At 47.5% G+C, this 27,266-nt stretch overlaps 1 long non-coding RNA gene across 3 annotated transcripts; it reads right to left on the minus strand.

The window, feature by feature from the left end:
• Positions 1-14,411: 14,411 nt before the first annotated feature.
• LOC144113221 (uncharacterized) lies at positions 14,412-25,656 on the minus strand. Of its 3 annotated transcripts, none has more exons than XR_013310708.1 (5): positions 24,841-25,656; positions 24,402-24,524; positions 20,855-21,014; positions 16,108-16,263; positions 14,418-14,920 (listed from the first exon to the last, which is right to left on the minus strand). It is a non-coding gene; the product is annotated as an uncharacterized LOC144113221 (long non-coding RNA). The 3 variants fall into 3 exon arrangements; XR_013310707.1 differs by having other exon boundaries at positions 14,468-14,920; positions 25,354-25,656; XR_013310706.1 differs by having other exon boundaries at positions 14,412-14,920; positions 24,402-25,656.
• Between the last annotated feature and the right edge of the window lie 1,610 nt (positions 25,657-27,266).

Raw genomic sequence — 27,266 nt, forward strand, 5'->3', positions numbered from 1 at the left:
TGATTCTTATCAGCGGAGAAGGGGGAATGCTTATACTGCGGTGAAATAAAGCACTATACCGGTTAACGTACTGCCGGAGGCTATTTGTTCTTGCGAATATTCGTATTCCGCCCTGTAAAATCCCAAGAAGGCGAACATTAAAGCAAGCAAAAGGAGCAGCAGCAATTGCTTCGCCCCAGCTTAACGAGATTCGCATCATCTGGGCCATCGGAGATGTTATGCAAAAGCAGTGTCTATTATCGTATCACATCCCTCAGCTAGCGGCCACCTTGCTTGCATTCGAGTACAACATGATATACTGGAGGCGATATTAATGGTAGCGTCAGTGCTTCCAAGAGCGGCGGCTGGCGTTCTCCACACGCATTCGTTCTGCCGCTTTGGGCGTCGCTCACTGCAAAGGCGGCCGCAGAGAAAGGATGTAAGCACGTGGATTCAAAGTGGCTGTTCGGGCGAGGTTTTTGTCGTGACGGAACATACAGCGCTACGACACCAGGACGAACGCAGTAAGAGACAACACGAGCGCTAACTTTCAACTGAAGTTTATTCATTGCATGTGAAGTTCTTATACAGGCTGAATATCGCAGAAATACTACTAGGCTATCATGTCATGAGTCACCACATAACGCACTTACTTTTCATTTACATCATCAGGGAATTCAATTTCTTTCTTTGAGAGCGAGATAGATGCTGCACTAGCACATTAATCTTTCAGTTTTCGTATGTGTCTGGCTTCTACAATCTCAGCATCTATCCCGCAGCATCTATCTCAAAGAAGGAAACTGAATTCCTTCATCATGTAAATAAAAAAGTAAGTGCGTGTTAGGTGGTGACTCACGGCATGATAGCCTGGTAGTATTTCTGCGATATTCAGCCTGTTTAAGAACTTCACATGCAATGAATAAACTTCAGTTGAAAGTTAGGGCTCGTATTGTCTCTTCCTGTGTTCGTCCTGGTGTCGTAGCGCTATATGTTCCGACGTGGATTCAAGTTTCGCGAGAAATGATTTGTCGCCTATATTCGTCCTGGTGCAATTGATTGATTACTTCTTGCAAAAATTTTTTCTCGACATTTTCCGCACCGACGGCAAGCGTCTTCAACGACTTGGCAAGATGCATGCAAACTCTGCTGGGTTGCACATAGATGGGCTGACTTCTGACTTCTAAATCGACCCGGTGACACGGAGAAAAGTTTCAGACGTCCGCTTCAAGGCGCAGTCGTCGTTGTGTTTGCAACGGACACCTCTGGGCGATCTGCATTTTTACTACAAAAGGAATTCGAACGCACGCTTGTCTGAAGGGGGAAAACTGTTCTATTTTCTAAAGCAGTTGTAACATTCAAAGTTCGTCACTGAAATTTCTTTTGCGCCATCATGTCTTCCTTTTTTACGCACCAACTCTGCGCATTTTGTATAATGTCGCTTGCTGCTGAGAACCATTCCCCACTTGTTGTTGTTGTTGTTAGCCTTACAAAAGATGTCGCATACCCGCATTGGGGAGTTATTCTGTGCCCACAAGACTTTTTCTCATTCGCGCGTTTGCCTCTTCCACCACTTTTCCAAACCATTTACTCCCTGATTACCCAAAATACTCGTCCCGATGTAAGGCACAGACCCCATGCGTTGTGGGTATGTGGCATGTGATGTTTTAACTTGGTAACAGCGCGAAAAAAAAGGAGGAACAAGACAAAGAAGGATAAAGGTATATGCGCTCTCTCTGTCGCCTTCTTTGATCTATCGCTTTTTGCGCTGTGAAAATGAATTACCAACTCGCCCGCTTGGCGAAGTTGCTGCAGGAATCATTGGCAGTGGCGAAGTCGCTTAAACGTCAGTCTATTCTGCCAGCCACGGAGTGTGTAGTCATTCTGTCTGACACCAAGTACGCTCTACAGCGCCTGCAACTAGGCACCATCTTTGGTAAAATTTCCATCTGGTCTTTAACCTGATTCATGACAGTTCAATATTGTTTCCTTCTAGTGGCTACCATCTCACGTTGGACCCGCGGGTAACACAGCGGCAGACCTTCTTGCCCTAGAAACTCGGTCATACCCATCGTCAGTGGCTGTCTTAAAGGGCGAGAACTCCGCAACGCAGCTTTACTCGGGGATAACAGAAAGAGAGAGAACGGGTCTTTGTCTCCGTGCCGTGGGGTGCGGGTTTTTCGTTGTGCGGGCTATGGGTGCGGAGGGGTGAAAGGCGGGAGGTTGGAGAGACGGTGCAAGATCGCTATTGCTGAGCAGCCTACTCCCCACCGCACGGGGACAAAGGCCCGTCTCCTTCCCTTTCCTGCCTAGCCTGTACTGTAGTGTCACAAAACAAAGTTGTTCCCGAGTATAATGGTGCATCACTCTGCTGCATTTCAGTAATCCGTCGCCTTTGCACCTCCCTTGCGTTATATGAGACTTGTGCGACAGAGCTATACTCTATTGTATCGCGTGCTCACGAAGTCAGCCTTTACGCCGGCATGAATGCCCAAGAATTTACCATACTCTTATGTGCGCCAAGTGTTCTCTTGTAGATGATGTGAACCATTTCATTTTAGCGTGCCCGTGTTTTTATGCCAAGTATGAAGGAGTAGGTGAAGGTAAGTTTATTTAGAAAAGGCGACTGGGAGAATGGTCTTAGGTGGGCGGGGTCCTCAGTCCAGGACTCCGCGATAGCTTCTGCTATGCTGCGGGCCCGCACGATCAGCCGCTCAGGGAACTCCCACATGGAGTTGCATAGAATGGGTCGGGCGCTGTCGCATAAAGGACAGTGAGAGGGTTATCGTGCCGGGAAGAAGATGTGCTTGTGGTGGAGGATCGGAAGGAGTTCCACTGGAGCTTACGCCATGCCGGGGCGTTCCCCCTTGATAGGGATGAGTGCGGCGGTGGAAGTGTTCTTCACTGTTACCTGGATGTAGTCTGTAGAACTCGAGTATGTGAGTCTCTCTCAAGAGTGAGTGAGTGTGATTGAGTATGTGAGTGTCGTTGAGGCCTGCTGCCCGGCCTGTAAGTTCTCGGGCGAACGCAGGTATACGCGCTCGTTGCTAGAAAGGGACGCGAGGCCTGGAGCCCAGGCGATGCGTACCATGTGGAGTGAGCTGGTATCGGGGAGATTCTCCGGTGTGTGTTGTGCTTGGGGAGTGAGCAGTCCGGATACATACGCCTGGCAGGCGGCCTGTGAGTCGGTGACGACATTTATTGCCGCTCGCGTCATCATGTGGGCGTGATGCGGCTTGTAGTATAGCCGATGGCTCCCTCTTCCGCCAACTGGCTCTGATTCAAGGCGATCGATGCGGCAGCTTGTGCGTGGCCGTCCTCGTTCGTGACCGCCATACACATAGCCGGCTGGTCGGAGTAGCTGGCGGCATCAGTATAAAGCGTGGACGGATCGTTTCCGACGGAGCGCGTCAGCGCTTGCACACTCTGACCTGTCTTCTGCCTCTGTGATGAGCGGGATGCATGTTGCGTGGAATTGGTGCCATCTCTTCCTTCGCACGGATCGCGGGCGTCATGGGCGCTGAGTCGGGCGGCGGAGAGGAATTAAATGCTGGGTACCTAAGGCGGTCGAGGAGGGCTCTGACTGTGCGCGTGCTTTGCAGCCGGACAAGCTGGCCGGCGCGCTGTTCTTCGGTCCGTTCTTCGATTGAATTGTGGATGCCTAGTTGGAGCAGGCATTGTGTTGAGTCGTATGATGGAAGTCCCGTCGCCGTTTTGAATGCCAGTCGGAGGAGAGCGCTTAAGCGCTTCATTTTTATGCGAATGAATGTGTGGTAGGGCGTGCGGTACGTAAGCCGGCTCGTGTTCGAACATAAATCCCCTAGGCCAATAGGCCAATCCCCTAGGCCGAGGAAAACGCTGACGTATTGTACGTTCGTGGACCGCAGCGGGAAAAATTAGCGGTGGTTTAGCTCTGGTTAAACCTTCAGTGGCGCGATAGCTACAGCTTGAGGAGAACCTGTTTCGTCCCTGACCATCGTGCGTCAGTACAGCACCGGCTGGGCGATTAGGAAAGTCTTCCTCATGGGGGAAGTGGAAACAGCGACGGGAGCGCCACCTCGAAGGTTACGCGAAATTCCGTGAAACCGGAGAGGTTCTCTTCGAGATCTGCACAGCGTTAGGAGCGGTTGCAGCCGCACGCTGTCGTCATTTTCCGCGGCAGGCGCACGGAGAACCGTCGTACCTTGCCGCTGGACTTCTGGTTGCAGGCAGCGAAGCGAGCGCAGCAAAAGCGCGCTCTCGTCACCTTCCCCAGCAAATGCTAGGGAATGGCTTTGCCCCAAGAATGCGGCGCGCGCGGGAAATCCCAGCCGCCATTGTCGGCGCATAAAAATGTTCGCCGCCAATATTTCAGAAGTCGCGCCCCTGCCCCAGCCGGTAAGTCGGAAACCCTTCTTACGTAGCCTTCTATTTCCAAGGAATGCCTCGTTTGTGTTGTGTAGCTAGCTGGCCCGCTCTGTGTGTATTAATTGCAAGAGTAATAAATAGCATATGATTGTTAACGCTTTTTTGTACCTCTCCAGTGTCCCCCACATTTCCCCAAGCTGGCCGGGTGGAACTTCATCAGTTGAATTGCGAAGTAAGTATTTCGAAGCTCCGTTTCGCTGGGCGTTCATTCTTCATCTTCGTCCCACTTGACACGGCGCATGCGCACATCTGTGGCAGCTCGGATTCGCCGGCGCGCCGCCAGCAGCTGCAGCAGCTGCCCCGCACCACGTGACAGGTCACGTGACCAGCCAGGTGACGAACCACGTGATAAGCCACGGCAGCGCGCCGCCGGCAGCTGCTCCGCACCACGTGACAGCGTGGCGGCGCAGCCACGCTGAAGGCTCGAAATGCTACCGTAATGTAGCTATCGCTTGAAAAGACGAGGTTGTGAAGGATCAAGTCGTGGGACAAGTAATCGAACACACCTTTTAAGTCGGGGGCCAGGATCGCCTTGGTCTGTGCAGCGCTTGACGCCCCTGACTTCTGGTGACAGTGTCCATCGGAAATGCATGGGAACTTTCAGAAGCTGTAGCGTGTCTAAAAATGGCTCGATTTTCATGAGGTGATTGGTAGCGTTTTCTTCTTTAATGAGTGGAAGAAATATTGCAGACATATATTATTTTTTAAGTTTCATTTTTTTACAAATCGGAGGTAAATATCCAGAAAAATTGCACTTTCAAATATGTCGCTCTTTCATGTCATTTCGCGAAAAAACTAAGCTAAATATCAGAATTCCGTCCGCAACATTTCCTCCCTTTTTCTTTCTTGATTGTCAAGCCGCAATTTTCATTCATATTGAGCGTAGCATTTGCGTTTTACAGGCTCTGAAAATTGTGTATGTATTTTCTGCGGTGATTTGAAATTCGCGCCCAATTTAAGTAGCGCGACGTGGCTCTATCTGGCGTCAGAATATTTGTCGCTACTATACTTTACCACCAGCCTCTTGGTTGTCTGTGTTCGTGCGCGCAGGTTTTTACTCAGAACTTGGACGGACCTGAGATCTTTCCTTTTTCTTGCTTGGGCTGTATTCGGAAAGCATTTCTGCGTTTCTTTTTTGCTCGAGCTCTTGGTGCTGAAAGGAAGTGGAAGGACACACCCAAAAGTGCCCCCCCCCCCTTTCCTCTCCCGGCAGCCACACAATAAGGCATTGTTAGTGCCAAAACACAGGATGGGGGCTCCCTATTCAGGAGAGTGTGGGAGAACATCATTGTTTCTTGCCCAGCGCAGGAGCGCAGTGACCCAGATGTCGATACAAGTCAAGAATGAAGCTGCAAATATTCCTCACAGGAGGGCCTCGAGCCGATAGCGGCCGGCGCTTACATGAACCCACACGCCTGGTTGTTTGAAAACCGGTACTGGTACGCACGCCGAGCCGGGAGTCGGCGTTTCGGGTCCAGTCAATTCCGCCGCAAGGGGTAGGTCACTCAACTCGACCCCGAACCGATGTCCTTGTAAACGCTGTTGGGTCGAAAAGTAGGGTTATTGAAAGGAAAGGGGATAAATGCCAACTTGCTTTCCACGTGCGCCGTCGCACCTCCGATACAGTGATGGCGTGCCTCAATCCTGGAGGCTGCTACTGCTTGCTCGACGCTTGGAGTCCCTACAGCTGAACCGGTCTCGAATCGCTAAAATCGAGTTCATGTAAACACGCAGTCGTTGAGTTGGATTGACCATGCTCAACCCGACCCCCGAATCGACCCGACGCTATCGGGTTTATGTAAACAGGGCTAATGGCGTAGACTGATTCTCATGATGTAGCGATTAACCTCATTTCACATCAGGCTTCTTTTCGCCGAGATTAAAGACAGTAATACGCCGCAGGCGATCGGGAAGGTCTTCGTGTGGCGCGTTTGCGACAGCGAGGTTTTGTTCGCTGCGATGACAGCTCCTAGCCTGCCTGAGGAGAATGAACGTTCCGTTGAAGGACGTTTCTCGCATCGTGTACCCTGACGGCTCCGGAACTGAGCGACGATCAGGGTCAAAAACACTCTTGAGGTTTAAAAGGACACTAGCCTTATGGAACAGTGGTGGAGACGTAATCATTCAGATCAGGCGCCGCGGTGGCTGAGTGGTTATGGCGCTCAGCTGCCGGCCCGAGAGACGCGGGTTCGATCCCGGCCGCAACGGTCGAATTTCGATGGAGGCGAAATTCTAGAGGCCCGTGTGCTGTGCGATGTCAGTGCACGTAAAAGAACCCCAGGTGGTCGAAATTTCCGGAGCCCTTCACTACGGCGTCCCTCATAGCCTGAGTCGCTTTGGGACGTTAAATCCCCCCATAAACAGTAATCATTCAGATCAGTGACTCAGGCAGCAGTTGACAATAGGCAACTTTAAGGCTATTCCCGCGTGTACATTAGCACTACAACCACACCATCCTCTGAACAACTCACTCGGACCATATTTTCGTCCCTCACGCATGTGCGCGGGATGATATTACTGGCAGCCAACTGAGTCCATCCGCGCTCTGAAGTCCCACGAAATTCGGTGCTCCATTTGTCATCGCGGACATTGACTCCTCACTGCACCTGCTGTGCTGCCAGACCACTACTGAACAGCAGATATGTTTTCAGCTATGACGTTTGTTTACTGTCGCTCCATCGACTCCACGCAATTTGCCTCTCGCTAACAAGAATTTCAGCTTCTCTGCCTTAACCGGCTGCCACACTTCTTGTCTGCTGTCAGGTACGCCGGCCTTCCGAGAGCTGCACACTGCAATCTGTGAACTAGGGCTGCGGCCCTTGAGCATGCGTCTTCTTAAAAGGGATATAAGGGCGTTAACACTCTCCTTTCCGAGCTTGGTAGCTATCATCCTAGCGCACTCTTCAGATACAGAATACCTGTATGATGACCCGCGTCACCTTCACGACTTCACCGGCTTTCGTTGGCTCCGCAGATACCACGTACGCGGTCTCAAATGTAAGACCTGGACAGTGCGTTAGCAATTGCTATCAGACATTCAGTCAGACGTCTCCTACAACTGCTATATACCACTGTGCAGTTGCGGTTACTGTTGCGCGCGGCTAAAACGCTGTATCCTGCTTCCAGTTGGCTCTACCCTTCCAGTTGGCTCTACCCGTCCTGTTGACTTCCATCCATCAGCAGGCAGCATGGGTGACTGTAACAGAGTCCAGCGGCGAATAAGCTTCTCTTGTTTTTGGCCACGTTTTTCACTTTATATGTAGCGAAATTGCGTTCTTTGATTTGATTTCGTTCTGATTAACGGGCTGACCATACCCATGCGCTAATTTACTGTGCATCTATTTGCTTTTGTACAAGAGAATCATAAAATTGCTTCATTAATTTTGCTGTGAACTTTTATGGTTTATGGGGGTTTAACGTCCCAATGCGACTCAGGCTATGAGGCAAGCCATAGTGAAGGGCTCCGGAAATTTAGACCCCCTGGGGTTCTTAAATGTGCACTGACATCGCACAGTACACGGGTCTCTAGAATTTCGCCTCCATCAAAATTCAACCACCGGGGCCGGGATCAAACCCTCGTCTTTCGGGTCAGCAGCCGAGCGCCATAACCACCGAGCCACCGCGGCGGCTTAAGTGAGGTTAATAACGTATAGCGTAACGTAATAAACATATTCTTGTGTTTTCCGTCCCACCCCTTTGGGCCTACAATTCCCAGCTACCAAACGTTGTTATCTTTGTGTTTCTATGATTTTTGTATATCGCCGCCGGTACGTGTTGCTGTCACTTTGCTGGCTACGTGAAACACAGCCAGGTCACTATGGAACAACCATGATAAAGCGCAGCAGTTTCTAAGATGCTCGAGATGTTTATCAGTGTTTTAGGCACTTTGTCATATGGGAATCCTGGAATCCTTGTTGTTCGTTCTCTTCTTTCCCTTTCTCTTGCCTCAGGCGACACAGAGGCGGCTGGGTGACTAATCATTGTCATTCGGCCACAGCTCCACCCCGGCTTGCCAGTGGCCCTTGCCACTGGCCTTTGCCATTGGTGCTTTTTGGCGGGAATTAGAAACCCGCTTGGGCGGCCACGCGCTGCGCGACCGTCCGAGCGGAGCCCAGTGAGGGACTCTTCGAGACAGCGTAAGGTGCATACGCTACTTTTTGTCCGCACCGGCCTTTGCCGTTCGGACCAGTGCATACTCGAGCTCGTCAGCACGGGTCCACTGACCTGCACCGGATCGAGCCTGTCCAATGGGGTCCAGCGACCTCCGACAGGCGTACCTTGCGTTGTCTGGCCACTCTCTCTCGCAAACGGCCCAACGATTGACACGAGAGATAGAGATCACAGCACTTCCGCGGGGACATTGTGCTGCAGCGGCGTGCTAGCGACGGGCATTGCTCTTGTCGCTCCATGCGCGCAGCGGAGCCTTCTTCCTCGCGCGTTCCCGGGACGGGGTGACTGCTGAGTGTGTGTATCGCTGCAGGACGACGTTGATAAACGTCTCTTTTGTGAACATGGAGGCCTGTTTTCCTTGCGGCGAGTCGTTCTCCTCCCTGCGGAGGTTGAGTGCGCCACAGCGATGTCCCCTCAGGGTGCGTGTGGTGACGGCTGATCGGGGCCCTTGCCTCTCGCGAAGCCCGAACACGCGGTGGTTGGTAACCTGTACGTGCCCACTGAGAAACCCACACTCTCTAATGTCCGCTCCCATCTCGAAGTTGAGAGCGGCCGAGAGCGATCGCCATTCTTAACCCCACATCTGCCAACCGCACTTCCGCCTCCGACTTGTTTTCATTTTGTGGGCACAAGTTCGCCAGCAAATTGAGTTCATCGCTTGCCTGATTGCGTGCTGTCTATCACCGGGCTTCTTGTCGCGGCCGCGTGATATTTTGTGTAGGTGCAGGGTAGCAGTTCGTGGTTCGCACGCCTCCGTCAAGCCGCGACACAAGCTCGCGTGGTTTGCCTCCTGAGGACGTGATACCCATCTGTCGACTATAGAGTCAAGCCTGAATTTGGATCCCTGCCAGATAAGACCAGCCAAAAGAGCCAAGTCTCGGCATCAACCATAGTGTTTCTTGCAACAACAGCTCCGGTTAGTTTACACCAGCCCTGAATGCCGCTTATCGCCAACGGCTCAACCGTTGAGGATCCCGATGTCTGGCTCAACCAGTTTGAACGTGCGGCCGTTTTCAGCAACTGCGGCTACCCGACGAAAATGAGGAGCGTTGTTGGAAAGCACCGCAAGGATGGGGTACGAAAACCACGAAGATTCCTGAGCGCCGTGAAATTCGTTCACAAGAGAGCTGCTCAAGGCGTTAGTCAGATACAACTAAAGGGAGCGGCAAACGACCCTCAAAGGACGCCCTTGAGCCAGTGGCGTCGACCGATTCTCATGACGTCGCGGTTAATCCCGTTTCATGGAGGCACCTGACAGCCACCTGAGGTGGCGCTCTAAGCAATTAACCGCGACGTCACGAGAAACGGTCGACGTCATGGGATGGAGGGTGCCCTTTGAGGGCTGTTTGCCGCTTCATTCTTGGCTAGCACCGTCCGGAAAGAAACAGCGTAGCTTCTTGCTGTCACGCATACAGCACATCAACGAGACAGTGGTTGTTCAGGTCGATAAAGTAAAGGACCTCTTTCGTTGCGCTGACCCTGGCATAGCGAAGACAATGAAGCCTCTTTGATGCGACATGTTAAGGAGTTACTCTTCACCGGTATGATTCGCAGCCCACCAAACGCCGTCTCTGAATCCATCAGTGAATCATCCACGATTCAGAGGACCTTGGATGCACAAGCCCGCCATTACCAACGACCGGCAAAGCAGCCCGGTAAGCACGTACAGGTGCAAGCAGGGACAACCTGCGGGATCTGACCTGCGTGATTATCAGGGAAGAGCTGCGTCGGCTACTTCCGTTTTAAGCCCAGCTGCAAGCAGCCACTCTATCGTGCTCGTGCATAAGGAGGTGCATGCAGGAGGTGAAGCAGGGCGAATATTTGCCCTGCATCAACACGTGTTTTTCTTGCTGCAGTTCCAGAAACTGCGAAATTTCTGAGAAACCTAGTTCTCCTTAGTAGACATATGGCTGGACTCAGATGGATACTACGGTCCAATTACTCACTTAATTGGGTGCTATATTGACGATATATTAAATAGAATATATGGTATTACTGTGATGAAATTCTGTCAATTGTCGCACTTTCCGTAGTAATTAATTAGCAGAATTAATTTACTAAATTCACTTATCGCTGCAATCACCGTAACTTGATACACTATACGTGCAAGCAGCTGTTCCTGGCAGAGAAAAAAGTACCAGCCTTCTTGTATACGTGAGGGTCTTGTATGAGAGGCTGAAAAAAGTAAAGAGCAAGTGAAGAAAAGATAAACGAGACAAACACGAAATAGGTAATATCGCATGTAGACCAATTGCTAAAAGACGGAACACGGTGGCCAAGCCTTGGTGCGCACAACATTTGGAGCCAAAAGTACAACTGGCAACAAAAGGAAAGGAAATCAGAAGGCAGCCTATAAGAAACGATCGCCTCCCGAGAGCACAGAATTGGCATCCGGCCGTTCTTTCAGGGAATCCCAACGAAGAGAAGGACGAAGGGAGCTCGTTCCATGCTTGCGCACCAAGCGCCACACGTGTCCTCGTTCGGCGCTGGCCAATAGGCGAACGTGCTGTTCCGGCTTCGAATCGCCCCCGATCTCCAGGGCCTGCGTCCTTGCTTCTGTACTGGACAATTCAGCGACTTCCTGCTGTCTCCCCGTCTCCCGATAAACCATCGGCATTTCAGCGCGCTCTTCAACGAAACTCGCGGCGCAGATGGTCTTCGCGGGTGACAACTTGCAGCAGTGGACTGCGTACGGCTGGATCCCAGTATGGCCCGTGGGCTTATAATTGTTACCGCACCCGGAGCGGTTCTGGCCCGCGGACCCTGTTGTTGTGCACCCTGCTGCGATGACGCACCACTGCCCCTACAGGCTTCAGCTGCTGCAATTAGCGTCGACCCGGAGCTGCTCCTTCGTTCTGTATGAGCGGCTGCTGGGAAGCGAACGGCTGGTTGACTTCGGCGAGATCTGCGCTCTCCGTACCGAGGCAGGAAGCGTTGCTCTTCTCTACGGCACACTGGTGAGCGTTCTGCGTCTCGTGCAGACCCTGGAACACCTTGGCAATTTCGCGCTGAAAAAGTGTCCCATTCCTCTGCATTCCCAATGCGAGATGTCTCACGATACAGAGCACGACGGTCGGCATTACCATATGGACGAGCCTGGAGTCAACGCTGGGCACAATGTCATCGCCTTCCGCGCCCAGCGCACGGTGCTACTGGTTTCTGACGGCTCCGGTCGTCCTGATGAAGGCGACCAGCTAGTGCTTCTGGTTCCCCACCACGCTGTTGCTGGACCGTCCAGTCTGGCTCCAGACACTTTGGCCGATCTACCACACGGCTATCGCTGTCACGCAGAGGCAAAACTGCTCACGGACTTGCGTCATGGGCTCTTCCAAGCCTCTGGTCGAGTCCTCCGTAGCTCTGCAGACTACCCTGTGCAGACACCTGGAGTGCTACGCAGTCTTCATATCGTCGATGACGTGTCAGGCCTCACTAACCTTCTGCGAAACATCATGCAGGTTATTGCCAAAAACCTCGCTGACGACGCCCGTGGAGCGCATGGGCTATCCTGCCCCGTGATCGTCAAGCGAGACGAGGAAGAAGTTGGGGACCTCCTGCTGGTCCCGTCCTGGCCGCTACCCGCTGTCCTCCAGTAGTCCTGGTGGGCCAGCTGGGCGTCTACCATCTACAGCGGCTTCGGTGTCGTCGAAAAAGAAGCGGAAGAACTCTCGTACCAAACCACGCAGCATGAGTACGCCACGGCTGCCGAAGATGTTTGCCTAGGGGAACGTCCGTGTCTTGATGAGGCCCCTGCAGGACCTGCGCCGGGAGCTGGACATGCCACGCTACCGCATGCCTCACTTCCGCCGTCGTCTCACATCAAGGCAGGACCGACAGAAGGATTAATGAGTGGAGCCACCTCACGTTGACTCATTGATACGGCATTGATGCCATGATGCCTTTTTCTTCACACTGACTTCAGACTGCGACTTGAGGCGACAAGCCATCGACGTATTTATCGCAGCGAAACTACATATACCCGAGGACGCCCGCCGCCACGCATGACCTGCACTCCATGATGTCTTGCAATACGGACGTGCATTTCTTTTTGTTCCTCATCGTTAACTATATGCATGTGCCATATAGTGACGATAATGTGCTGCGGTATAAATGCAGAATTATTCAGTCGATCTTGGCGTTTTCTACTCATTGTGTTGCTTCGACTGCCGATGAGACATTCGTCCTGTTAGCCAGACCAGCTAAGTTTGCTGTAATCGGCCCTGACTATAGCCTTTTTTTAAGTTGCGGATAAAAGGGAGAGTTGTTGTTGCCCACAGATAAAGCGCTAAACGTGCTGCCTTGATTCCGGGGTCCTTTATTTCTGTCTGAAATCTAAGGCTTCGCATTCTCGTGTAGATGGTTTACGCGGGGAAATCAAAAGTGAAGAAAAAGTATTTACTTACCCACTTTAACGACGTTAGCCTCATTTGTGCCACAGGAGAAGTGTTCTATAAAATCTAATATCGTATTGTATCGCTAAGCCGGCTATTGGTGATGGATGGATGCAAATTGGGGCCCCCAGTTGTCAGCATGCTCGCTATTTCTTTTCCTTTCAAACTTGTGGTGCTAACTACAATTCGCCATTTTTGTTTAAATACAAAGTCTACTCAGTGTTACGTCTGATCAATTTTCAGTCATAAGCTTATATCCTATCACCGCCCTGCTTTTGAGCCCCCAATAATCCAAACGGTTTTTGCAAACGTCTACCACAAATTCATTCACATTACCTTCATCACAAAACCCTAATGTCTCAGGGAGAGTGATTGTGCCTGCATCGAGATCTGAATGGATACTGCCACATTATAGTAAAAAATGTTCAATTGTTTCTATTGATTTACCCCACTGCACATGTGTCATCTTATTGCTTCAATTTCTTTTTGTAGCTGTGCGTTCTAAGATACCATGATCTAGCTACAAAGAGTTGGGTGCTCCCTCATGAGTTTAAATAGAACGATCATTTTCCTAATTTGCCTTTTCCATTTTCAATACAGGTCTGTAGTCTGCTTTGCTTTCATTGCATCAATCATTTGACATGCTACGCGCACAACTGTGTAAGAGAACGGCGAGTGACAGATATCATGATCGCTCTGAACAAAAACACCAAAGCTTATTCTGAAGTACACAATTGTGTAGAAAGCGAACTCGCAGCTTTTTCTCAGCATGTGCAGCACTGGCCTAGCAGTGATTTTCTTGTTTCAGGGAAATTTTGGATCCTTCAGGTAGCAAATCACTGGTTTCTAATGCCATATAGCGAACTCAGTAAATATTTAGCAAAAAAAATGAGCAGGGTAGCATGTCGTCCGCCATTTCTGTGCAGACATACTTTGCCATTGGTAGTAACATCAATTTTTTTCTTTGCAGTTTCAAGCGTATTATGCACCTTCCAAATGGAAATTATTTGCATGATCGTTCGGGTGCTTGCTTCATAAGTTACGGCATTTCCATGTTGCTATTTCTATCAATTATGACCTTTTGGAGGAGATTTTTCATATCCCTTCCAAAACTTAACTGCCAGTATTTTGCGCTTGAAACCTAAGAAATTTTCCTTCTCAAGCAGCTTAATGTAATATTAAGCGGATTTGGATTGTAAAACTTTTATTTCCAACAGTTTGAGGGGCTTTAGGCCCCTCGCCTAATCGAAGGCCAGAAGGTGTTGGCCCCTGGCGGCGTCTTCGGCAGCTTGGACGACCTTTGTGGTGGTGTCCGGATCGGAGCTGAGTAGGAGAGCCTCCCATTGGTCAAGCGACTTTATTTCTTGTTCCCTCCAGGAGGGCAAGAACGCATTTGCAAAGAATATGATTGAGTTCCGCTGAGTCGTTACATAGCTTGCACGCATTTGAGTACTGTCCTGGATAAAAAGACTACAGATAACATGGTTCGGGAACATATATGAGCTTGGAGACGGCCCCAAGAAGTTGCCTGACTCTGTCAATGGTTTATCAGCAGGCGGCACTTCGCTCCATTGAGTCTGTAATGTAGTGTGATCTCTATAGCGCACAAGACAATCCCTGTCTGTGAAACCCTCGGTATGCCCACTGGTTCGGAAAGCAAGACCTCAAGCGAGTTCGTGAGCAGCTTCACCTCCAGCCAGGGATGCGTGTGCAGGAGTCCAGACAATGATAATTTTACGGTTGCCCATTGCGGTTCTCAGGATTCCGTTCGTCAGGAGGGAGACCCTCCCCTTGCGCTGGTGGTCAGTCGCACAATTTATCAATTACCTTTAATCTCCCCCTCGGCATCACAACTTGAACGTCTCGAAGTTTTCCACAGAAAGGGCCTAAGAAGAGCCATTGGAGTTCCTCAAGCGGCTGCGAATAAGGCAGTACTTCATGAGTACTTCATGAGCTGGGGGATCCCTTCTCCAGCGGCTCTGCAAGAGATATGAGTCGAAGGGTTACTTGGCACTCAGTACTCTTAGTTCTTTAGGCCTTAATCTCCGAAGGCAAAAGAAAAGGTTGAAACCCTCCTGGTCTTTTCCGATCTGCAGGGTCACAATTCCCCATATGAGCGCAAAGTGCAGCTCTCCTTTGGCAGCAACGCATTCACTCGTACTTGAACATTTAGAAACAGAGTATGCCCGCCATCTTCAAATTTTCATGGATGGTTCTGTGGACAAGGTCAAACAAGCTAGCGCAGCGGCTTTTTACATTCCTTCTTTGGACTGTAAGTGGTCCGTACGCTTTACTGCTGTCGTATCCTCCACAACGGCTGAAATCGTTGCTATTGAGGCGGCTTTACGGACGTTAGCGTCTTGTCTGGCTCAACCTGTTGCAATCCTGATTCAAAATCTGCCCTTCAGAGGTTAGAGCGCAGATTACCTAGTGATGCCTTGTCTATAAGCTCTCTGCGCTTGGTGCAGAATCTGCACACCAGAGGCTTTACTGTATATTTCCAACGGGTGCCCTCTCACATAGGAGTCAACGGTAATGAGGTGGCAGCCCAGTTGAATAAAACACCAGCCCGTTTCTGGTGTTTACATCAGACCGGATTTTCAGACACGGGTTCTGGTGTGACCTGGTGTAGTGTTTTCTGGTGTGACCGTGTCTGGTGTTCCGACCAGACCGGTTTTTCAGACACGGGTCCTGATGTGGTGTAGTGTGGTGTGTTTTAGTGTGTTCCGGTCTAGCGTTCCGTGCTGTGACCCGGTAATCTGATACCGGTTCTGGTGTGGTTTCGTTTGGTGTTTCCTGGTGTGGTCGGTGTACCATTCGATTTGGTGTGGTTGGTGTACTGTACAATGTCTTTATAGAGATGCTGTGAGTTTGGACATACTATCGTGAGCAAAAACCAAAGAGATCCCTGAGCGCATGCCAAATGGTTTAAAACAGCAAGCACTCCTGATGTCGAGACAGGTGCACTAACATCCACCGATCTCGCTGTGCTGGTCTTGACGGCACGAGCATTTTATAAGTGGCACCTGCACACAGGCATAGTTTGGCACACACTCGCAGCGTCATAATTTTTTACGATTGTACGCTAGAGCATGCACATAACCACATCAATTGTGTTCTTGCCGAAGATGAAGAACAAGCATGTATAGAAAGAAAAAATGCTCACATTTGCTCAAAAGCATCCTTAGCTTTATTGGTAGACAAAATTGGCAGTACAGTTAAGCTAGAGGCCCCTTGCATCGTAGCATGCATCTTTTTTGAGAAAGTCGAAAATCTTGCATTTCCCTGACAGCAGCTTGACTCCAGCTGTGTAGCCCAATACCTGAAGAACAACAGAACAAAATCGCAAATTTGTGTGAAGTACACTATACTAATCAAAGCACAAAGGCAACTAACAAATGTTGCCATTAAATTTAGCTCAGTGGTGCAAACATGTACAACACATTCAATACGACTCGCAATGCCTCTGCAGTAAACCAAACGAGTCTTCTGCTTTATAGTAAATCAATGCTACTCACATAAAGCACCCCACTTGCATTAAGTTGCTTGAAATCAGTTGCTGTATGAGCTAATATTTCATAGTTTCATTCGCACAGTGTGACAATGCATACACGGAAAGACGCCAAAAAACGCTTTGTGGTGCATCCCCCTTGCCCTTGTTCGTCATCATGCTGTGTGAATGAAAGTGTGAATTATTGCGTTGTGTTTTTTTGCATTCATAGCCAATTGCGCATATTTACACCACAGCTGGGTACGCCCGCTTCATAATCTGAATTCCTACCAAATATTTAGCATTGCATCTGATATTGATCATGCCAGTCCTTCTAATACAAAATCAAGCTTTCTTATACAATGAACAGCACTCTAGCATCTCGGTTAATTTCATTCATTACCAGACTCAGAGATTCTAATACTTCGTAACCTAGAGAAATAAATTACCATGGAAATTCTACTGCTGCAGAAAACAAAAAATTAAGAGGGATTAAGTCATTAGAGAAATTATTAGAAGATGCCCATAAAGATGGGAACAAAAATGAGATAAGCTGCAGTTCCAGTAAAAACAAAAGATTTGATGCGAGTGCAATTCAGGGTGACAAAATCCATGTATTGAGACATTTTATGCCCACAGGGTGCAGAACAGTAAAGCAATGGCTGGCCGCATCTATTTAGAAGACCATTCCTCTGCATTTCTTCCTATTTTGGCAAAAAAGCATAAAAAGCAGACTGTTGAAATTTATTTTAAGCTCAATGCCACATACAAAACGACAAGGCTGGAATGTTAACGATTCGAAAGGAAACTTTTTTCCCACTCAATTTCAATGAAAATTAAACAATATGCTCTGAACCCTGGCACTTGTAAAACCGCAACAGATGTGCAAAAAAAGCTGCCAGATTATTTTCTTGCTGAATGTGTTGAAACCAAAGCTGCCTGAGCACACATCAGTTTTGTTTAGGTATTATCTTGCTATACACATCCTGAGCATCTGGTGCAGTTCACTGCATGGTACCTGCAGACATTTGCACACATACAAAACCCACAGTAGATTCTGGGTACTGTGCACTATCCACTATGGTGCCTAGCACTCCCTGTCTTCCAGTGAGATGCATTTCTTTTGGTGCATCCATGCGCTAGGGTTCCAGTTACAAAAAATGTCCTAGTTGATTCCGAGTAAAGTGAATAACATAATTGTGCTTTTAGACTGACGTGGTGTGCAAACACTGGTGTGCAAACTATCAACTGAGGTTTATTGTGGCGTGCGCTCATATATAAGCTTAACATGTCAAAAAACATAAACGCATCTCAACCAGCAAATTTGCTATCGTATCGTCAAGCATCAGAAAGTCTTTGTCTCAGCAGATCGGTTTACATTTGGTATCTCTTGTCCAAGAATTGCTTTTCCTGTTTGGTAAGCAAAACCGAAGGGTAACTAACACACGTCCCTTCTTTTCCTGATTCCAAGCATTAGCTTCCCACAGCTCCCTGGTTGTCTTATCTCTGGATTTGAGAACTGTAGTCTGTTGCAAGTGTGGTTCGCAGCTATCGCATCTGGCGCAATGTGCCGCCAGATTTCAAGGTGACTTAATCTGCCGGAAGTTGCGGTTATGCTCTCTGAGTCTTTCATTTAAACATCTGCCCATCTGGCCCACATATGCTCGGCCGCAAGATAGCCGTATCCTGTAAACCACTCCTTCACAGCACTCAACGAACCTGTTTGTGTGCCTGACGCCACAAGACTTCTCTTCTCCAGGACTGGTTTCTTCATTTACCTTCGCACACATTCCTTTTAGTTTTCTTGGTGCGGAAAAAACTACTTGCACTTCATGCCTTCTAGCAACTTTTTTCAAATTGTGAGAAAGTGCATGAATGTACGGTAGGAAAAAATTTTCCGAAAGGCATGAAGTGCATAGTTTTTTCCGCACCAAGAAAACTGAAAGGAATGCGTGCGAAGGTAAATGAAGAAACCAGTCCTGGAGAAGAGAAGTCTTGTGGCGTCAGGCACACAAACAGGTTCGTCGAGTGCTGTGAAGGAGTGGTTTACAAGATACCGCTATCTTGCGGCCGAGCATATGTGGGCCAGACGGGCAGATGTTTAAATGAAAGACTCAGAGAGCATAACCGCAACTGCCGGCAGATTAAGTCACCTGGAAATCTGGCAGCACATTGCGCCAGATGCGACAGCTGCAAACCCCACTTCCAACAAACTACAGTTCTGCTGAAATCCAGAGATAAGACAACCAGGGAGCTGTGGGAAGCCTAATGCTTGGAATCAGGAAAAGAAGGGACGTGTGTTAGTGACCCTTCAGTTTTGTTTACCAAAGAGGAAAAGCAATTCTTGGACAAGAGATACCAAACATAAACCGATCTGCTGGGACAAACTCTTTCTGATGTTTTGACGATACGATAGCAAAGTTGCTGGTTCAACTGTGTTTTTCATGTTTTGACATGTTAAGCTTATATATGTGCGCACACCACACTAAACCTCTGTTGATAGTTTGCGCACCAGTGTTTGTGCCGTCCCTGTGTTCTCCCACGTCAGTCTAAATGTGCATTTATGTTTGACCATGTTAACTACCAACTAGCCCAATTTGAAACCCTATTAAGAATAAGCTTAACCAGTTGACTGGTTCTAAGAAGGCATATCACTTGCAAGAGCCGCTTCTCACAGCAAGGCAGACAGCAATAATGGCTGCAGGACACTCTAGTGCAGCAAGGCTGAATGGTGGGCCAGTTGGTAAGTCATGTCAAAGAATAATTTTCACCAGCTGAAAAAAGACAGACAAGAGGAGAACATATACACAGGAAGCAGTGTAGGTTCTCCTCTTGTCCCTCTTCTTTTTCGGCTGGTAAAAATTGTTCTTCGACTTTAGTGGAGGGCTCCAAAACAACTTAGAACCAGTGGGGTTCTTTAATCTTTGCTGACATTGTATGGCAGACTGGCACCTTTTCCAAAGTAGCAATGTTTACTGCCACACAAATACATGTAAGGCCGGCCTTTGCTAATACGGATTCCAATGTTGGGCCAATTGCCTGTACTGCTTTGAATGTGTTTGAACGCATGCTTTGAAGACCAGAATTGCGAACCATCTTCCATCAACTATGCCACGCTCGATGTGACCGCTTACTGATACTTTAATATCTTGTTTCTTTAAACCTTATTGCTGACCCTCGTGTTACTGTCTGTTAATTTGTATCTTGCTTATAAATCCACTCCTGTAACAGTCCCAGTGGGACTAACAGTATGATAAATAAAATAAGAATAACACAAAATTCGCATGATCCCTCCCAACATGTATGAAACAAAGTATTGCATCTGCTTCGAGCCATCTCTACAAGGCCTCACTGGGCCATCCCTCCTAAGTGTGAAAAGGTGGTTAAGATATTCATAATCAATGCCACAAACTGTTTTTTACAAAGCATGCAGCAAAACTAGCAAAAGATAGCTCAAGCACACCTATGCTTGAGTAAAAAGTAGCCAAAAACCTTTTACATGTAAGCTGAAGTAGCCCAAGTTAGAATATGATTTGCAAAACTATATGCATAATAGCTCGACAAGAGAGCAGAGAAGGGAAAAGAGGGGTCATTACAGGCTACATGATGGACGCCAACAGTCACTTCCATCATGGCATCTGTCAGCTAGACAATAGGTCGGCTAGCATTCAATTCAAGCTTATTTTGTGCAAAATTTTCAGTGATGGCTACAAGTTATAATGTGGAAACTTTCGTCATTAAGCAGAGACAACCAGAGGATTCACGGATGATGGCAAATGTGACAGCACCCACGAAAGCCTACACTGAATCAGCATCACTCAAGCCTCAGCAGTTAAAATCCAAGCTTCAGGGCAATTGACTCCCAAGTACCACCAATCTTCTGTCTCCATTGCATGATACTAAAGTATTCATTAAAAGTTGTTCATTATGGGAAATTTCACTGCTCATGCACTGCCACATTGCACATAGAACCTAGGCCTTTAAGCTTTTATCCTCACATCAGCTAATTGCACCCATATATTAACCTCCTGTAAATGAACTTTCACATGAAGACAATATCTACAATTATTTGGTCACGTCTTATATGTTTGTCATTATCCTTTGTTTGGTGCTTTTATATTATAAACCACTAACAAACCTGAGTCGTAATTCTCACATACACTGATGGATTGAGTATATGCCTCAGATAAAGCCAGCTAAAGCTGGCAATTACCTCTCAGTGCATCGATTTTTCACTTTAGTCAATGCCTTGCGGAGAGGATTGTGAAACACCACTCCAGCGCAGAAAAACACACGAACAAAGAGAATAGACACCATGGTCACCGGACAAATTTTTGTGCACTGGAATGATGTCTCATAATTCTTCCCAGAACCAATTATCCCAGCCCTCTATGCTTAGCCTTGTGGAGAACCTTTTCCTTGCCTTCCATTGTCACCTCCTGAGCACTTGCTACTGGAACTGCATTGTGCAACTGCTTCTATTGACCAGATGGTAGTGGCAGCCCTCTTGTGAAATACTGCATCCTTTGGGATTCCCTTCTTGGTGCCGTAAACTGCATTCTCTACCTTGAATTCAGATACACCTACAGGAAAAAGAACACACGTATAAAAATTCTTAGCCATATTCACAGCCAGGAATATGATATTAATTGCATTTGTACTCTTCACAATGGCAGTACGCTTTAACACCTGTTGAAGCAAGTAAGAAATCATTTCGTTTATTACCAATGCAAAACATACACCTTGGTGTTGATGGTGCCATGCAATAGCGGTGAGTTCTGATAGCAGTGTACAAAAGACAACTGCATGCTTTCCCTTTAAGAATTTGCAACTTTAACTGCAGAATTATTAAAACAATTGACTTGATCCTTGAAAATCACAGATTAGTAAGTGGAGCAACAAATACTGAAAATAAAATAGTAGGAGCACTGCCAGTGTTTATATCAACAAGCAGCAACTGCTAAGAGCAATTTTCTAACTACAGTTCTTCCCCATACCCTTGTCAAGCAAGGCACTAATGCCGGTTGACCTGCAGTAAAGCTAATATGTCCTCAATATGCTGCTTAGCAAATTTCTTGTAGTCAAAATTGTATGAAATATAACTTAATATTTTTCGAGCTAGAAGTGCACGAGCTATCGATATAGTCCAAGGCAAACAACTTAGTGCTTGAGAACAGTTTTCAATGAGGAGCCCGCACACGCTGTACTCACCACTGTTTCCTTATACAAAGCAATACAGGAGTGCATGGCCTATGGTGTTCATGCTAAGAAATACAAAATATAAATAGAAACAAAACTGAAGTGCAAAGAAAAATGAGAGAAGTTCCGCCATTACACCTTATGTGACATCAGAAAGTACATGTGCATGAAGAAGTAGTAAAATGGTCATTTTGAAATTTTGCACAATCATCAAATTGTCACGACCAAAGTCAGCATGCCTTTTCTTCACACAAAAGGTTTCCAGCGGCTCCCGCACACATTAGTTTCTTTTTAGTACAGTGCCTCTAAGTGACAGAAATTGGTCAAGGACCAAAAAATAGTAATAAGTGTGCATTGTGATTTTCACTTCCATGCTGCATTACTTAACACAACCTCCCATTTTACCTACATGATTTGCTGCAGGAGCAGAAATCCGGCGTCAAATTCCATGAAGGCACAATGAAAGTGCAGTTCAGCGAGTTTGAATAAGCAAAAACATGATTTGAACCCAATAGCTTAAGGAAATTTACAAGTGGTCCGTAACATTATGCTTGTAAAAAGACGACTTGAGGTGTCAATGCTTATCAAAGTTGCCTTCTGATCTCAGCATTGGTGTGCTCATAAAGTGAGGGTGGGGTGCTCAGTTACAATGACCAATTGTCATGGCTGGTACCTTGTGCTACCCCACTTCAATGATGAAAGCTGTGACAAACTATCTTCCAAAATCTGACATCTGGCATAAAGGCTCAAAAACTAACGCAAATAAAGGGCCACTTAGACCTGAAATTATTCCCTACTTGCACAGTTATGCACATCATAAAGAAAGCTGACAAACGGCACGAAGTTATACTGGTATTCTGGCCCCAGATGCTCGCTCATTTGAGAGACAGTATCCTAACTAAAGCAACAAAAAAGACATGACTGTTGAAGAAGGAACAATAAGGTCCCGTAAACGCTCATCAGCAATGAGAAAAACAAATTCTAACATCTCATAATAATACAAGTCAGCCAATGAGGCCACTGTGTCAGTCACCAACTAAGACACCATATACAAAATATACACTGCAAATGCACAAACTCTAAATGAGAGCAAAGCATGCCCTGCATTTGGGTAACAAATTTGTGTCAATGTAAGATTCTTGGCAACAGTAGGCATCCCCATTCATGGCATCTGCGAAGAAGGAAGAGGGCACCTAAATGATGCTGTACAATTTAGAATTCAGCCTTTCAGTAAACTATATTTTTCTAGTACCAGAAGGCAAAAATGGAAGGAAAGCTGCCAGCTGTCATGAGGCCTGCCACAAAAAAAAGCACTGAAGCAAAGGGATGCATAAACAGAAAAGAAGGGATGCACTACGTGATGACACAACACAAAATAACACAGAAAGACAGGGCACAACCAATCAATGAAAAGAGAACAACAGAAAGAAGGCAAGCCGTACTAAACACTGCTACCTCTGCAAATTGAGAGCAGTGAAATGTGCAACACCTAAAAAATTAGTTTCAAGGACTATAAACACCTAATTTTGGTCACATATCTTTTTTAATGCTGCATTAGACAAGTATATTCACTGAACTTGCACAGTGTCAACACCAGGCAAGTGAAATGGCAAAAAAAAACATCAAAACTCACCAAGATAATAACTGAGGTAATGTTTTATGTTGAAGATTCACCTTTTTTTCATTTAGCACTTTCAGCTTTTTTGTGCACAGGCTATAATATAACAGATCCTGAAGTAGTTTGCAGTAGACGGTGCTTATTTTGTACTCAGATCTAGAGGCAGTAAAAATATTGACACTACAGTGAGAGGGCGCAGAAAAAAAGCTTACAAGGGAAGCTGTAAAGTGCAATTCATGTTTCATCTTTGAGGCGCATTCACAGCTGCACTATATAACGCTGTTGATATTCTTTTGGCCAAGTGAAATAAGACACCTTTGCTGGAGCAGCCTCGGAAGAGTGCCATGTGGCACCGGCATTATTGCAGAAGAATGACATGATTATCCTGCTATAATTGTCTATTAGGAGTGCCATGTGACCTGGGTACTAGAGAAAAAAGGATAAAAGCTTTGTCCTCATGCTGTAATACCACCTTAAAATGCTGCCCTGTAGCCCATTACTTCATATTGTTGTTTTTTAAAGCCTGGCTGCATTGAGGGGGGGGGCCTCTATTGGCTCGAGAACAGGTGGGGAGGGAACTAGAGCGGGAGAGCGAGAAAGTGGCTAAGCTGAGGCTACGCCAGTGTGCTCGTTGCTGTGTAGCCTTGGAGCTGAGCGGCCAGCTCTGTACTCACTCGTGTTATGAGGGTGCAGGTTTCCCTTTTTCTTCCACCCTTTGTGTTGTGCTGTCAACTTTGCGTTTTTTTCCATCCCGGCTTTAATAAAACGTGTTAATGATTCTTGTAAAAATCGCCACGAAATTTTAGAAATGACTGAAGAAGTGTTCTAACTACCATTGACAAAAAAGGAAAATTGGTTGCTTGCTTCGGATTCATACACTACCTACATTCTAGTACGGGGAGTCTCAGATTCTTCGTTAGTCTTGGTAGGGGTTCTGAGGCTTGCCGATGCCCCCCTGAATTTAAGCATTGCTTCATACTGAGCATGAAAGCGGCACTATCTGATGGTGACCTATTGAGAAGAGACACACATCTTATTTTGAATAAGAGAACGCCAATACATGCCGCCAACGTTCTGGTCCAAAGCAGACATTGCAACACACTGATCTCAACACAGAGGTGAAAAAACAGATCTTAGAAAACTCAATACATACTTGTGCTCTGCAATGTACGCTGAAAGGGGCACAGACAAGAGCTGCCCCAAATCTGGACAGTCGAGACATCCTCTCCGATGAAGCTCTTCAGATTTCTTCACTACTGAACACCAGGCACTTCACCTGCATAACATAATTTCCCGCTGTGTACTTTTGTACCCACAATGCCTGGAACTTCCTAGTAATTATTTGTATTGCTGGCATTTCACACAACCACAAGAAAATGTTTAAACAGCCAAACTTTAAATACATAACGCCACTTGCTCACACTAGTTTATCATGATAAGCTCTGTACTACACAGGTTATTCAAAAACACTTATTTTGAAACGGCTACGAGGCGCTCTTTTTCTAGGGCTACTTCTTAGTCAAAATCTATCTACGATTTTTATTCACGACCGCCTGCAACTAAAAGAACTTTACAGCTGCAGGCAACGTTACCAATGTTACACTGGTGATCGAGCAGCCAGCTTCCTTTTGGGGTATCGCTGCGACGCGTCGCTCAATTCACTCAGTCGCTTGCATGCCTTGACGCGTCACCTCCCTCGCACCCTGAGCTTGACAGCTGGTGTAATCGGCTCGTAGAGGTGTGTTCTAATCTTAAGACGCCACATCATAAAGACGCACATACGCGTAGCGAATAACACAACGCGAATAGACCGAGCGGCGTACGCTATCGGCAGTCCGCAACGGACCGATAGTGGCGTCAAAAAACACGCGTGCAGGCAGCGCACGATCACGTCGCACGTCGAATAATAAACAGGAAGTCGGGCAACCACATTAACGAAATCCCGAAACACAGTCACACAGTTCGCTGCGACAGCGCCTTGCAGGGCGGTATCCAATTCGCACATTTACATTTAGGACACTACGCGTGCCTGGCATTTAGCAAACGCATCTATGACACACCTCAGCGCTCGCGTAGCAACGCATACACTGTGAACACTGACAGACCAGCATGTTGATGATTCGATGTGGAATGTACTTTGCTGCCGCGGAAACAACCAGCGAAACACGCGCAATGCCGAAGAGATCCCCAGTAATGAGCGCGTTCATGCGCTAGCCCGAGAACTCTCCTCCCGGACCCCGGACGATCAGGCACCCAACCCTGCGCAAGAGGCCCCATCGGTCCTTTATACATATTGTCACCGATAAACGGTCGAAGCACACAAAACCAGGTTTAATAAGACGTGCTACGCGTGCAAGACAGCAGGGAGCTCCTGCGAAGATGAAGACGAAAACCTCTAGCGCCGCAAGTGCGCAAGGCATGGCAAGTCCCATCTAAAACAGTTTGGCCGCGGTATGGCGCCACTGGATAGATTGGGACTGTGGCAATATCATCAAATCGCCGCATTTTACAAACTCAGCCGCACGACTTACCACCACCCCACAGTACTTTGTCGCCCTTATATAGTGCCACATGGCGACAATTACAGCCGGGCTGCTTTATTTCACACTAGCGTCTCTCATGCTTTCACCCCTTTCCTGCTCATTGTAACACCTGTGGCGTGCCCAGATCCACACTTTTCCATTACCTCTGGGAATGTGCTTCCCCACAGGTATGCAACCCACGGACAGCATAGGACCATTCGACAGCCTCGATCTGAGTGTCTCGGTCGTCGGCGAAAGCCACGCGTCAGGTTAGAGAGCACTCAAGAGATCGGGGGATCGAGGATGGGCTTTATACATCCAGGTGATTATCTGGCCCTAAGTAGCTTTTTTCCGGAGCAGCGGCAGTTCGGGCTAGAGGTTTGAGTAAATACAAGCTTTGTGTGAAAAATTTCAAGACTGATTTATTTTTTTCCCTAGAAATGATTCCCCAAAACAAATGTTGGTGTGTATATGTAGCGCCATCCTTTCGGGATAACCAGATCTATTTATGTTAATTGCTGTGGCAGCCGCTATATAGTATCCCCCATCCACAATCCCACTCATTCTTCCTGGGAGGCTACTTTACGGACCGCTCAGCCCGCCGGCCTGAAATGGCTGGTGGATCGGGCCTTATGTGAGGCACAAGCCGGTGGACTCCTGGACCAGTAGGAGACCACCCTGGAAGATTTTTTCTTTCCTTTTTTTTCTAATAAAAGTTGCTTCCACTCATTCAATCATGCCAAATTTACCGGATACATCGACATTCACAAGTAGACATGACTCTAGGCATTTAAGGCGAGCCAATTAAAGAGGTACCATAACCATCTTTCAGAAACTAACAGGAATTGCTTGTGGGCGACGTAAAACGGGGTAGCATATCTATTGATCAAGACGAGTGACACTGTGACTGCTGCTAAAGCCTGCTGGTTTCAACTCTGGACACTTCAGGCTTTCCTTGCGAACACGCTTTGAGAGGCGGGTTATGATGCGTATGGTTCTCCCTGACCATCTGTTTTTTCACATGTTATGAATGAGAAAGTCACAAGTGGTGTCCCGTTGCTCAAGCTGCGTGTATTTTTTAATTGGCCTTTTTAACGAATGCATTTCTCAGGCAAATAGTTTTTTCTGCTGCGGGTATATCGTAGAGGATAAAAAAGATTAGTAACGAGAAAATCAAAGGCGTAGTAACAGACACACTCTCGGCAGACACCTAACTCGCGCTTTGAGGGAATGGTTTAAAGAGGGAGTGGAGGATGGCAGTGGCGAAAAAAAAATTGGCTGGCGGTTTAAAAGATTTAAGAAAGAAATATTGTGTGATAACACAGTATTTTGCACTTTCACACCACCCCCACATGCCACATAGCGCGATTTAGGTGTCCACTGAGGCTGGGAACAAGTTATGCGCCTTCACTTTTTTCATCGCCTCACCTGCTCGGCTGATAAAACCTTGGGCATAGAGGTGAGGCGCTTCATTATTTGGATCGCCCACGAGGGCC

This window comes from Amblyomma americanum, chromosome 1 (genome assembly GCF_052857255.1).
Source record: "Amblyomma americanum isolate KBUSLIRL-KWMA chromosome 1, ASM5285725v1, whole genome shotgun sequence".
Classification (NCBI taxonomy): Eukaryota; Metazoa; Arthropoda; class Arachnida; order Ixodida; family Ixodidae; genus Amblyomma; species Amblyomma americanum.